General features: G+C 37.6%; 1 pseudogene; it reads left to right on the top strand.

The window, feature by feature from the left end:
- Positions 1-8,116: 8,116 nt before the first annotated feature.
- LOC113248122 (2',5'-phosphodiesterase 12-like) lies at positions 8,117-9,887 on the top strand (annotated as a pseudogene).
- The last annotated feature ends 5,764 nt before the right edge of the window (positions 9,888-15,651 follow it).

Genomic DNA, 15,651 nt, shown 5'->3' on the forward strand with positions numbered 1-15,651 from the left:
CCTCTTTTTTAAAACATATTTTATTTATTTGAAGAGAGAGAGAGCACGAGTGTGGGTGGAAGGGCAGAGGGAGAGGGAGAAGCAGACTCTGCAGTGAGCAGGGAGCCTGATGCAGGGCTTGATCCCAGGACCCTGAGATCATGACCTGAGCCGAAGCTGGACACTTAACTGACTGAGCCACCCAGGTGCTCCTCAAGTGCCCTCCTTAATACCCTTCACCCATCTAGCCCATCCCCACCCACCTCCTTCCATCACCCTTCAGTTTGTTCTCTATCTTTAAGAGTCTGTTATAGTTTGTTTCCCTCTCTCTTTTTTCTTTTTCTTCCCTCCCATATGTTCATCTGTTTTGTTTCTTAAATTCCACATATGAATGAAATCGTATGGTATTTGTCTTTCTCTGATTTTTTCCCCTAGCATAATACATTCTAGCTGCGTCCCTTCCTTGTGAATGGCAAGATTTCATTTTTTTGGTGGCTGAGTAATATTCCATTGTGAATATATACCATATCTTCTTTATCTATTCATCAGGTGATGGACGTTTGGGCTCTTTCCATAGTTCGGCTATTGTTGATAATGCTGCTTTGAACATCAGGGTGCATGTACCTGCTTGGAACCTGTATTTTTGTATCCTTTGGGTAAATACCTAGTAGCGCAATTGCTGGGTCATAGGATAGCTCTATTTTTAACTTTTTGAGGAAGCTCCATACTGTTTTCCGCAGTGGCTGCACCAGTTTGCATTTCCACCAAGAGTGCAAGAGGGTTCCCCTTTCTCCGCATCCTCACCAACATCTGTTTTTTTCTGTGTTGTTAAATTTAGACATTCTGACAGGTGGGAGGTGCTATCTCGTCATGGTTTTGACTTGTATTTCACTGATGATGAGTGATGTCCAGCATCTTTTCATATGTCTGTTAGCCATCTGGATATCTTCTCTGGAAAAGTATCTATTCATGTCTTCTGCCCATTTTTTTAAAAAAGATTTTATTTATTTATTTGACAGAGAGAGAGACAGCCAGAGAGATAGGGAACACAAGCAGGGGGAGTGGGAGAGGAAGGAGCAGGCTCCCAGCAGAGAAGCCTGATGTGGGGTTCGATCCCATAAGGCCAGGATCACGCCCTGAGCCGAAGGCAGACACCTAACGACTGAGCCACCCAGGCGCCCCTCTGCCCATTTCTTAACTGGATTATTTGTTTTTCGGATACTGAGCTTGGTAAGTTCTTTACAGATTTTGGATACTAACTCTTTATCAGATATGTCATTTATAAATACTTTTCCCATTATGTGGCCTGCCTTTTAGTTTTGTTGATTGTTTCCTTTGTTATGCAGAAGGTTTTTATCTTCATGAAGTCCCAATAGTTCATTTTTTGCTTTTGTTTCCCTTGAATAAGCAATATTATTAAAGAGGACACAAAAAGCACTAATTATGAAGGATAAAAATGCTTGTAAATTGCACTTTATTAATATCAGAAACTTCTGTTCATCAAAAGACATCATTAAAAGAATAAGGAAGCAAGCCACAAACTAGGAAAAGATATAAGGAAGACATATACCTGACAAAAGGCTCATATCTATAATGTATAAAGAATTCTTACAAATAAATTTTAAAAAGACAGACAATCCAATTTAAAAATGGGCAAACACCTTAAAACAGCACTTCAAAAACCAGAATATCCTAATGTCTAATAAATTTGTGAAAATATGTTGAACTTCATTAGTTTGCAGAGAAATACAAGTTAAAACCAACATGTCATACCACTAAACACCCTCCCCCTCCCCAGAATGTCTAACATAATAAAGACAGAAGGTGTCAAGTGTTTTATTCCCCATAAAATGTGGTATAACAGGAACTGGCACTACCACTTTGAAAAACTGTTTGGCACTGTGTACAAAGGTAAACATATGTATACTTTACAACCAAGCAATCTCACTCTAGATATACCCATAATAAAAATGTGTGCATTGGTTTACCGAACAACATTTACACATATGTTTATAACAATATTTTTTATGTTGTCAGAAATTAGCACAGATCCAAATGTACTTCATCAGGAAAATGCATAAATAATTATCATGTATTTACACAGTGGGATGTTACTCAGTAATAAAAATGTACAAATTACAACTATATACGGTATGGTTGGATCTCACAAACCTAATGTTGAGATAAAGAAGCCAAAGTGAAAACGAGTAATGTATATGAATTTTATGAGTTTAAACATAAGCAAAACTATGATGTTAGAATTCAAGGTAGTGGCATCCATGAAAAATGACTGGAACAGGGTTTCTACAGTGTTGGTAATGTTCTGGGGTTTTTTTCTTTTGTTTTAAGTACTGGTTAAATGGTTTTAGTTTGCAAAACTTCACTGAGCTAGGTACTCATGATTTGGTCACTTTTACATATGTATTTTATACTTTATTTAAAAGTTCCCTTAATTCAAAACAAACTGACATTATTCTTCTCATAGTAAATTGTTAAGCTTACAAAAAAATTCTCACAGTATTTGGTGGGTATGAATTTGGTACATTCTTTCTAGAGGGCTATTTGACAGTAATTATTAAAAAGTTTTAGAAATGTTCATACTATTTGATGTAACAATTTAATTTTTTACATTCTATTATACAGAAAAAAATCATATACGTGTTTAGAGATTTACACATAAAGATATTCATTGTAGTAAAACAAATATAAGCAGGGGGCGCCTGGGTGGCACAGTCATTAAGCGTCTGCCTTTGGCTCAGGGCGTGATCCCAGTGTTTTGGGATCGAGCCCCACATCAGGCTTCTCTGCTAGCAGTCTGCTTCTTTCTCTCCCACTCCCCCTGCTTGTGTTCCCCCTCTCGCTGCCTGTCTCTCTCTATCAAATAAATAAATAAATAAAATCTTAAAAAAAACAAATATAAGCAAAGTAATGGAAAAACATAAGCAAAAATATAAGCAAAAAAATGAAAAAATACAGGTTAGCTGGCTTAAACTGATTATTGCCTGTTAGTATAATTGAGTTCTGAAAATAAGAAAAATATGCTATATATACAATGGTATATTATTCAGCCATAAAAAAGAATGAAATGTTGCCATTTGCAACAGTGTGGATAAAGCTAGAGAGTATAATGCTAAGTGAAATAAGTCAGTCAGAGAAAGACAAATGCTGTATGATTTCACTCACATGTGAAATTTAAGAAACAAAACGAATGAGCAAAGGGAAAAAGAGAGAGAGAGAGAGAGAGAGACAAACCAAGAAACAGACTTAATTTAGAGAAGAAACTGATGGTTATCAGAGGGGAGGTAGATGGAGGGATGGGTGAAATAGGTAATGGGGATTAAGGAGGGCACTTGTTGTGATGAGCACCAGGTGATGTATGGAAGTGTGGAATCACTATATTGTACACTTGAAACAAATATCACACTATGTTAACTATACTGGAATAAAAATAAAAATAAATAAATAAATAAGTAGGTAGATAATTAAAATAAAGAAAAGGAAAGAAAAATATGCCGTTAAAGTGTACTTAATGATAAAGAAAACTTTTTATGATTTACACTTTAAATAATGGAAAAGTCGATTAGAAACAGTGTGCTCAGTGGGATTCTGATATACATGTAGATGCATATATACGTATAAACATAGAATGTAATAAAAAGAATATAATCTATCCTTATTTCTGAATATGCTTATATTATCAATATTAAAACAAAAAGTCTTTCTTTAAAAGATCTTATTTTTTAGGAAACCTCTACACCCAACATGGGGTTCAACCCACAACCCCAAGATCAAGAGTCATATGCTCTACCAACTGAGCAGCCAGGCATCCCCAAAATAAAAAATTTCTATACATAAAACCACCAGGAGCAAAAATAGTAAATAACAAACTAGGAAACGTGTGCAGAACATACATCATGAATTTATTTTAACTTCATTTTTCCACATCGGAAAAAAAAGTAGTGCGGAAAAATCTTCCTTTTCACTCCAGTCGGAAAATCTATCACTTCCTTCCCAAGTTTATTTAGGATACAGAATAAGCCGCAGTAATACAGAGACCCCCAAAATACAATGGTTCAAACAAGAGAGAAATATATTTCTCCCATACAAAATAGTACAGAGATAGAAAGGGATTTTTGGACAGGTGGATTTGTCTGCTGTCTGAGGTCAAGTGCTTTTTATTTTGTTGCTCTGCTATCTCCTAGAGTGTTTTACTTACACTTTGTCTGAGTTTTAGGACACAGTAGGGAGGAAAGAGAAAATAGTAAGCAAACAATTTCCTTTTAAAAAGTGGAACATACGTTAAAAAAAGAAAAGAAATGTATGTTAAAGAAATAAATTCAAGGAAATAAGAAAAAATTGGTTTAAAAAAGTGGGACAGAAGTTGCACGTTCCATACCTCATATTCCATTGCAAAGAATTGGGACACAAAGACACACTTGGCTGCAGGGGAGGCTGGGGAATGTTAGTTTCTAGTTGAGTGATCAAGAGTTCCTTTAAAACTTTGGGGAAGAGAATCCTATTACTTAGAAGAAGATGGGGAAAATTGTTATTGGGGAAAATTTGCTATCTTGGCTAAAAGGAGTAATAGCAGTAAGGTCACACTTATCAGTCAAACTTTGGCAAAGTTGTTTATCTGAAATACATCCACACACAACTCAGTTTAGTGCAAAGCATAAGCTTTCTTCTATTCATATCTAAGAAAAATCAACTGGGTGAATATCATTATTATTATATCATCATCATCATCATCATCATCATCATCATCATCATTCTTCTAGCTTCTAGTGGTCTGATAGTTCACCCTTTTGTTTAGCTGTCTCCAAATGGCCTCATGTGAAAGGGTATTTGGTCTACCCAGCAACAGTATATGTTTCACCAGGGTTGTGCCTTTCTCTGAGACCTAGCCCTTATCATTCAGAGCACACAAGGCACTACTGGGTATGAGAAGGGTTCCTCAAAATAACTCATCAGTGAACAAAGATGGGACAAAACGTAGGAACATTTTGAGACAGTCCTCATTCTAAAACTTGGGTTGGTTCCCTGATTCAACACTAACAGGCTATGTAACCTTAGACACCTTACTTAAATCTCTCAAAAGGGGAGGGGGAGAGGCTAGAGGGAGGAACACCAGAGAATGGTCTGCCCTAGTAGTTCAGATAAAAGGTCATGAGGGCCTAAAACAGGATAATGATGAATTCAGCTGTCACAGTGAAGAAAGACAGAGGCTTACAGGCTACGGAAGGGGTGAGAGTCAGACAAGACTCTGACATTTCAAGACAGAGCCACTAGACAAATTAATATGGCAGGTTGCATTAATTAATGTTAAGAGCACAGGATCTCACTCAAAGATGACTATAAAATACCAACAGGAGACTTGAAGTCAAGTCGGCCCCAGTAGACCTGTAGTCACCAAACGATATCTGGATAAGGGCAAATTGTCAGAGTCAATATTTTAGTCTCCTGGATATAGTTGCCAACTTGCAGGAATTAGAAGAAAGAGGATCAGGTTGAACTATACATAGGCAGTTAGCAAACTCTAGACTCTAAGTCCAAAAGTCAAACAGCCCAAGTTCTTCCATAGATAACGTGTGAGGAAAAGAAAGAAATGGAGCAAAAGCCCGTATGTTAGTAAGGACTTTAAATAAATATAAACATTTTTTGAAGAGCAAGACTAAAGTATAATGTCCAGCTATGCATACTTGGAAGATAAAAACATAAAGAAACCAAAGAAAGTGATTACTACAAAAGCCAGGACAGTGGTTACTTTCAGGGTAAAAAAGGGAGCCTTCAATTAGGATGGGGCATATAGAGGAGCTTCTGGAGAGTCTGGAAGTTTTATTTATTGATCTGAGTTATGGTTATTAAGAGTGTTCATCTTATACTATTTCACTAATGTTTACATTTTTAATGTTTCTGTGTTATATTTTGCAATGAAAATGCTTTAAAACGCATAAGATTTCTTTTTATCTATGTAAGTATGACCTAAGACACCATTTCAAAAATCTTAACATGATAGCAACGGTAGTGATGGTGAGATCTTAGAATCTCCTAGTGACCTCATGATAAACAAGTTTCATAGTTTCAGATTTGATATTCATGTGTATGATCCATTTCCAATTATTTTTTGTGCATGATATCAGGTAAAGATCAAAGATATCCTGTGAGATATCTTGGCATCTCTGTTGAAAACAGATTGACCTTATGTGTTTGGGTGTATTTCTGGACAATATAACAATTCTGCACCCCACCATCACTGCCTTGGTCACTGTAGCTATATCATATCATAAAAAATGTGAGTTCTCCAGACTTGTTCTTCATTTTTACAATTGTTTAAGCTATTATAAATCCATATACATTTTGGAGTCATCTTGTCAGTTTCTACAGAGATGTCTTCTTGCATTTTGATTGTGATTGCATTGAATCTATAGATCACTTGGAAAGGAGGATTGACACCTTAACAATATTCAGTCTCCCGATCCATAAACATGATATATCTCTACATTTGTTTAGATATTTTTTGTATTTCTCTCAACTGTCTTCTAGTTTTTAATGTCCATGTTTTATACATATTTTGTTAGCCCTGTCTCTAAGACTCTCAAGCTATTGTTAATGATATTGATTTTGTTTTATTTATAATTTTCAATTGCAATTTCAGGTGTTCACTGCTAGTACATAGAAATACAACTGTTGAGGTGCCTGGGTGGCTCAGTCGGTTAAGCATCCAGCTCTTGATGTTGGCTCAGGCCGTGATCTCAGGATTGTGAGATCCAGCCAGAAGCCGAGCTCCACACTCAGCACGGAAGAGTCTGCCTGAGATTCTTGGTCTCCTTCTCCCTCTGCCCCTCCCCTGGCTCTCTCTCTCTCTCTCTCTCAATAAACAAACAAATAAAATCTTTAAAAAACCAAAAAGAAATAAAATTGCTGTTTGCATATTGACCTTGCATCCTGCAACATTTCTAAACTCAATTAGCTCTAGTACCTTTTTTGTATATTCTTTAGAATTTTTCTTTTAAAAATCATGTCATCTGTGAATAAAGTACAATGTTGGACAGGAATGATGAAAGTGAACAACCTGCCCTTATTCTCCATCTTAGGGGAAAATGTACACTATTTCACAACCAAGTATATTCTCTGTAGGTTTATCATAGTTTCCCTTTATCACTGGGAAAGTTTGATGATTTTTTTCATTTTTTTAAAGATTTTATTTATTTATTTGACAGAGAGAGAGATAGCCAGAGAGGGAACACAAGCAGGGCGAGTGGGAGAAGGAGAAGCAGACTTCCCCTCTGCGCAGAGAGCCCCACGTGGGGCTCGATTCCAGGACCCTGGGATCATGACCTGAGTGGAAGGCAGACACTCAAGGACTGAGCCACCCAGGCACCTTGATTTTCCTTTTTCGTTAATAATAATTTTTTATTATGTTATGTTATTTACCATATAGTACATCCCTAGTTTTTGATGTAAAGTTCCATGATTCATTACTTGCTTATAACACCCAGTGCACCATGCAATATGTGCCCTCCTTAATACCCATCACCGGCCTATCCCAATCCCCCACCCCTCTCCCCTCTGAAGCCCTCAGTTTGTTTCCCAGAGTCCACAGTCTCTCATGGTTCATTCCCCCTTCTGTTTACCCTCCCTTCATTCATGAATGAGTGTTGACTTTTGTCAGGTATTTTCGTACATCTATTGAAATAATAATATGTTTTTTTCTCTTTGACTCTATAAATAAGTGGAGTGCATTACTTGATTTTTGAATGTTAAACCAACTTTACATTCCTGGGGTAAACTCCACTTGGTACTCATCCTTATATATACATCAATGGATATTATATGTTAGTAATTTTATGGGGGATTTTTGCATATATGTTCATGAGTATATTGGTCTATAATTTTTTCTTATATCCGTAACAGGTTTTATTGTCAAGATTATTCTTGTATCTTAAAATGAGTTGCAGAGTGCTTTGTATCCTCCAATTTCTGAAAGACTGTGTAATATAGGCAGTATTTCTTTTTAAAATGATTGATAGAGCTCACCAGTACAATCTTTGGGAGAATTTTTTTTGGTTATGAATTTATTTTATAGATATAAATTTACTCAGATCTGACGCTGGGCGGCCGCTGGGCCACCAGGTTCATGTGGAGGCTCCCAGGCTCCCGCGCCGTGCTTCGTGGGGTCCGCAGGACGATGGAGCCGCACGCTAGCGCCGAGGCGGCGACTGAGCCGGCGGCGGGCGCCGTGGAGCGCGCCGTAGTGAGCTGTGTGCCCTCGGAGCCTAAGCTAAGTATGTCGTTCGCGCCGGCCCATGGCAGCCACAAGAACATGCAGCGCGACCAAAGCGAGCCGCTAGCTCGGGCCCTCAGCCGGATTGCAACCAATGCCCTCAAAGGCCACGCTAAGGCGGCCACCGCCAGGAAGAGCAGGAAGAACCGGCCAAATGCAAGTGGCGGCGTGGCCTGTGCGGGGGCCTGGGCCCGAGCCGGCTGCGGCCTGCGAGCCCGTGATGAAGCTGTAATACCGGGAGGAGCTCGCAGTGGCTGAAGACGTGCTCCACGTGGACCGCGCCGTGCTGCAGATCGGCGATGTCAAGTACAAGGTGGAGCGCAACCGGTTCGCCTTCAGGAGCCGCAGTTGCCACGCTACATCATGGCCGGCTTCCCTGTGGGCCCCAGGCTCAGCCTCGAATTTGGGGATCCCGCCAGCTCCCTCTTCCGCTGGTACAAAGAGCGGCAGAGCCTGAGGGCGGGGGGGGGGGTGTTTTGTCGCTGTCTCCCTCTTCACCTTCTCCTAGTTGGACGGAGACCGGTGTGAAGGAGCGCGTCTACACGCCGTCCAATGCCTACATCGGGCTCCGGACTCAAGCTTCATTGCATCCCAGGCAATGGACATCTCTCCGGGCCAAGACGGGAGTTGAAAAGTGTGCGTCCGTGGAGGCTAGGCCTGGCATCTCTACACCAAGAAGGTGACAGACGACTCTCTCATCCTCACGGTCTCCTACAACGTCCTGGCAGACACTTATGCCCAGAATGAGTTTTCAAGGAGCTTCCTGTACTCGTACTGTGTGTGCCCCTTATGCCCTGGAGCTCGACTACCGCCAGAACCTTATCCAGCAGGAGCTCACAGGCTACAACGCTGACCTCATCTGTTCGCAAGAGATTGATCGATCGCAATGCGTTTACAGAGGGCTTGGTGCCGGCCCTCGGCCCTCGAGGCCTTTGGGCTGGAGGGCGTGTTTAGAATCAAGCACCAGGAAGGCCTGGCTAACTTTCTATCGAAAGACCAAATTCACTCTCCCTAGCCAGCATGACATTTCTTTCCATGAAGCCCCGGAATCCAACACACTTCACAAAGAACTGCTGGAGAAACTAGTTTTGTACCTGTCTGCACAGGAGAGGGTGCTCCAGAGATCCTCTGTCCTCCACGTTTCTGTTCTTCAATCTACAAAGGACTCTTCTAAAAGGATATGTGCTGCTAATACCCATCTCTGCTGGCATCCAAAAGGTAGGAACATTTCTCTCGTTCAAATGGCAGTAGTCTTGGCTCACATTAGAGATGTCTCGTGGGACCGGCATCCTGGCATACCAGTGATGTTTTGTGGAGAATTTAATAGTACCCCATCAACAGGAATGTATCATTTTGTTGTCAGTGAAGAAGAGGAACGGTGAAACATGTCCCTTACCCATTTTTTTTCAAACTGAAAAGTGCTTGTGGTGAACCTGCTTACACACATTACGTTGGTGGCTTTCATGGATGTCTGGATTACATTTTCATTGACTTAAATGCTCCAGAGGTTGAACAGGTGATTCCATTACCTAGTCTTGAAGAAGTTACCACCCATCAGGCCTTATCTAGTGTTTCCCATCCCTCTGATCACATAGCACTTGTATGTGATTTAAAATGGAAATAGATTCGTGTTTAATGGAATCTAAGTCTGCTTTAGTAGGAAATTTCATATGAATCAGAGCTTATGTGTAAACTTCAAAGACGAAAAGTAGACAGACACCAAGGCAAAATGTTGTTATTCTACTAGTTATGTCCCAGTGTCTTCATTACACAACTGTTATAATATTTGCAATTTCTCCACTTTTCTTTTTTTCCTACAGTTGAAGGAAAAACAAATATATTTATGATTCCCAGGAAGAACATTGAATTATTATATACATTTTTATAAGTACCTTTTTAAAGCTAAGAATTAAGAATTTTGTAAAAAAAACCCATTTGAGTGATCCTTTAATTTTTCTATCATAACATGTTTCAAATTGAATCGTGTTTATATAATGCATACAGATTAAAGTGAGAGGCCTAAGTCTGACACATGAAAGGAGTAATATTAGAGTCTACCTCGACCTCAATTTGGTTAGCAATTTAATACAACTTCAGAGATTTAACAGATTAAAATATACCATCACCAATAGCTATTGCTTCTCATCTTTAATCTTTCAATTAACATAAAGTATTTTCATTTTGCTGTTTTTAGGATTTTTAGTATATGGTACATATGGATATTTATATTCTTATTCTTACTGCAGCTCATTTGAACTTTTAGGATGCAAGCATCTCAAATTTAGTATCAAAGTGAATAGCGATATAGTCGACCTGATCCCATTTTCTTTAATTATTCTTACCCATGAAAAATGTTCATAAATCAATGGGGTATTTGACCATATGATATTACAGAATACAACATAATAGATTACTTTATGAGAAACTGCCTACTGATATGGCCTTGACATTTTGGGTGAACCATTGAGCATTTTTATGAAAAAAAGTATGGAAGTATTTTTGAAATTGTTGGTTTTTATAAATAGGAGAAAGGGGGAGTAGTGGGGCTTTTGAGCAGTTCCGAAATAAACTGTTCTTTTTATAGACTTGAGCATTATAGTTTGAGTTATAGGAAAACATTGTATATAATTTATGTACTGTAAAAAAATTTAAATATGAAGCCAAACTTTTTAAAATTAGAAATTATGGTTTTACTGATTAGTTTCTAGCCTAGAGTGGTAACAGAGCTCTTCTAACTCAGTTATCACCATACTTTATTTGCAATGCTTTAGCTGTTACTTTTTGATGTTCAGGATAACTATAATGTTATCTCATATTTCTGCATTCAGTTTCTATTGCTTAGATATTAAAAGCCTACCCACTTCAAGAAGAGCTCTGATTTTCCACAGTCGTGAGAGCTTTTGTCCCAAATTCTTTTCTAATCTCTAAACCCAATACCATAAGAACTTTTCTCTTTTGATAAAGTAGGCTGTACTTTCATATTCCACTCACTAGCCAACGTATTGTTAACTCTTAGCTTAGTAAGTTTGAGCATGAGAGTTTTACTTACAGTTCAGTTTGAACCTTGAAGGACTTAAAATACTGGAGGGGAAAAATTAAAGTGGCAGTTTCTCGGGATCTTGTTTAGAAAAAGCTATAAATGAAAAGTTGATGCTACCAAATTGTGCCTTCCAAAATAACATTTTGGAGAGCATTTTAACATCAGTTTACAAATACATGAATATATTAAAGCCAGAATCTGGTTCTTTTGCAAAATACATATTTTTCTTCCTTTTAAAATAATTTGCTCAAATTTGTTTCTTCTTTAGTCAGTTTGGAAAGTTTTTCTTTTCAAGTAATTTTACCATTTCATCTATTCATCTATGTCATTGACTTTATTGGCATAAAGTTGCTCATAATATTTCCTTACTATGTCTGTACAATGTGTGGTGGTGGCCTTATTTCAACCCTGATATTGGTAATTTGTGATTTCTTTTTTTTTTGATTCATTTACTAGAAGTTTAATGATCTTTTAGTATTTTCAAAGAACCAATATTTGGTTTTGTTAATTTTTTCTGTTTTTAAGATTTTATTTATTTATTTGACAGAGATAGCCAGTGAGAGAGGGAACACAAGCAGGGGGAGTGGGAGAGGAAGAAGCAGGCTCATAGTGGAGGAGCCTGATGTGGGGCTCGATCCCATAACGCCGGGATCACGCCCTGAGCCGAAGGCAGACGCTTAACCACTGTGCCACCCAGGCGCCCCGATTTTTTCTGTTTTTAAAAAAATCAATTGTCTATTTCATTGTTTTCTGCTTTATTTTACTATTTCTTTGCTTCTATTTACATTGGATACGATGTCTTTTTTTTCTCTAATTCTGTAGATGGAAATTTAGATCCTTAATTTTAAATGTCTCTTCTAATATAGGCATTTACAAGTACAGATTTTCCCCTGAGCTTTGTTTTAACAACATCCTCCAATCTAATATGTTATTACTGAGTTTGAAATATTTTTAATTTGCGTTGAATTTTTTTGACCCATGGCTTATTTACAAGCATTATTTAAAACATTGGTGTTTTTTCTAGATATTATTTCTGATTTTTAACTAATCAACTTTTTGTAGTCAGAGAACATGTCCTGTAAGTGCTATTCATGTAAGTCCAAATAACACAGAAAGTACACTCTGGTTAGAGGAGGAATAAAGTCTTCATAATAGAATAAGTCAAATAAACTATTTTTCTTTTTTAAAAAAGATTTTATTTTTAAGTAGTCTCTACACCCAGCATGGGGCTCAAACTCACAACCCCGAGATCAAGAGTCACACACTCCGCCAACTGAGTCAACCAAGCACCCCGAAATAAACTATTTCTCTAACTGTTCCTTCCCATGGTAGGTTCTACTATTGACTGAGACATTATTCTGAATGTTTCTATGAGGGTGTTTTTGGATGAGCTTAACATTTAAGTTGGTGGATGTTCAGCAATTGCTCTCTATGGTGTGGGTGGGCCTCATCTAATCAGTTGAAGGCCTGAATAAAACAAAAGACTGACCTCCCCCAGGCAGGAAGGAATTCTGCCAGCAGTTGGCTTTTGAGCTTGAACTGCTACATTGGCTCTTCTTTGGTCTCCAAATCCCCCATGTATATAACCACATATATGGCATTTCCTGTACATTTCTTTCTTATATGTAGAGGCACATTTCCAGCAGGTGTCATTTTTCTCCCACCTCAGAGCTCTCTTTAATATTTCTTATGGTAGCATGATGACAAATACGTTGACCTTTTGTTTGTTGGGAAAAGCCTTTGTTCGTCTTGATTTTTAAAGGATATTTTCACTGGATATAGAATTCTCAGCTAACATTTTTTCCTTCAGTCTTTTAAAGATGTCATTTCATTGTCTTCTTGTAAATCTGGTGCTGTGTGGAGTGATGCTTATATTTATACCTTTGTCTATATCATAACCTTTTTCTGTGGTTGCTATTCAGATTTTCTCTTAGTAACTGCTTTTCAGGATTTTGATTATGATGTACTTTGACGTGGCATTCTTTTTTAAGTACAGATATAATTGACATATAACATTATATTAGTTTCAGGTGTACAACATAGTGATTTGATATTGGTATATTGCAAAACAGTACCACAATAAGTCTAGTTAACATTCATCAACACACATAGTTACAGTATTTTTCTTTGTCATGCCCACTCTTTTTTTTTCCTCCTACAACCATTTCCAACAACTACCAGTGAATCATCTTGCTCACAAAGCGCTGAAAACTCACTCCACCAGCTCAGTGGGGAAACTGACCAATGAGGACGGGATACAAATTTTTTTCTTTGGATGAGAACTTTTAAGATCTACTCTCTTAGCAACTTTAAAATACACAATACAGTATTTTTTCATTTTAATTACATTTTATTTACCCCTTATATATATGATCATTTCAACATGTAATCAAAATAGGAATGAGATGTTTTGCATTTTTTATACATTAACTATAGTCACCGTGCTATACATTTTATCCCTAGGACTTTTTTTATTTTATGACTGGAAGTTTTTTGTTTATTTTTTATAATAATATTTTTTTATTATATTATGTTAGTCACCATACAGTACATCCCTGGTTTTTGATGTAAAGTTCCATGATTCATTAGTTGCGTGTAACACCCAGTGCACCATGCAATACGTGCCCTTCTTACTACCCATCACCGGTCTATCCCATTTCCCCACCCCCCTCCCCTCTGAAGCCCTCAGTTTGTTTCGCAGAGTCCATAGTCTCCCATGCTTCATTCCCCCTTCTGATACCCCCCTTTCTTTATCCCTTTCTTCTCCTACCGATCTTCCTACTTCTTATGTTCCATAGATGAGAGAAACCATATGATAGTTGTTTTTCTCTGCTTGACTTATTTCACTTAGCTATGACTGGAAGTTTTGACTTCGTTTTGACTATCTTCACTCATTTTGCTCACCTAATCCCCCACCCATGCCTCTGGCAACCACCAATCCATTGTCTGTATTTGTGAGTTTGCTGGGGTTTTGTTTTTTTTTAATATTCCACATATAAGTAAGATGATATCATATATGCCTTTCTCTAACTTATTTCACTTAGCATAATGCCCTCAAGGTCCATTCATGTTGTCACAAATGGCAGGATTTCTTTCTTTTTTATAGCTGAATAATATTCCATTGTGTATATATATCACATTTTCTTAATATATTCATCCATTGATGAACACTGAGTTTGTTTCCATAGCTTGGCTACTGTGAATAATGCTGCAGTGAACATGGGAGTGATGTGACATTCTTTTTGTTTATCCTACTGGAGGTTTATTATGCTTCTTGGGTCTCTGAGTTTATAATATTCATAAAATTTAGAACTATTTCAGCCGTTATACTTTTATTTTAAAAAGATTTTATTTATTTAAGAGAGAGTGTGAGCTGGGGGTGGGGCAGAGGGTGAGAGAGAATCTCAAGCCGACTCTGAGTGTAGAGTCTGACCTGGGGTTTGATCTCACAATCCTGAGACCATGACCTGAACCAAAATCAAGAATTGGATGCTTAACCGACTGAGCCACCCAGGCACCCCAGCCATTATATTTTTCAATATATCTTTTGTCTCACACACTTTCTTCTTTGTCTGAGTCATATTTCCAGTTATCCTGCTTTATATGGATCCCCACGTCCTTTATTTTTTACCGTGATGCACTTTCAATAGGTTCTATTGCCATGTGTTCACTGATCTTTCTTAAATAAAAACTTCATTGAGATATAATTCATATATCATTTAGTTCTCCAATTTAAAGCGTATAAGTCAATGCTTTTTAAATATGTTCACAGAATAATGCAACTATTACTACAATCAATGTTAGAACGTTTTAATTACCCTTAAAGGAAACCTACTTGAAGTAACTCCCTATTTCTCCCCAAGCGCCCAAGCCTATGCAACCACTAATCTAATTTCTATCTGTATAGATTTGTCTCTTCTGGACATTTCCTAGAAATGAAATCATACAAAATATGGTCCTTTTTGACAGTCTTCTTTCCCTTACTATATTGTTTTCAAGGTTCATTCATGTTGTAGCATGCATTAGTACTTTTATTGCCAAATAATATTCTACTGTACCAATCTACCACATTATAATTATCCATTTATCAGTTGATGGTCATTTGAGTTGTTTCCAAGTTTTGGCTATTATGAATAAGGTTACTATAAACATTCAAGGACAAATGTCTATGTGGACATATGTTTTCATTTCTCTGTGTATATACCTAGGAGTGAAATTGCTAGGTCATATACTAATTCCATATTTTTTTGAGGAACTGACAAAATGCTTTCCAAAACAGCTGCAGCATTTTATAGTCCCATCAGCAATGCATGAATCCCAAGTTTTCCACATCCTCGTCAGCATTGGT

The sequence above is a fragment of the Ursus arctos genome, chromosome X, assembly GCF_023065955.2.
Source record: "Ursus arctos isolate Adak ecotype North America chromosome X, UrsArc2.0, whole genome shotgun sequence".
In the NCBI taxonomy this organism is placed as follows: domain Eukaryota; kingdom Metazoa; phylum Chordata; class Mammalia; order Carnivora; family Ursidae; genus Ursus; species Ursus arctos.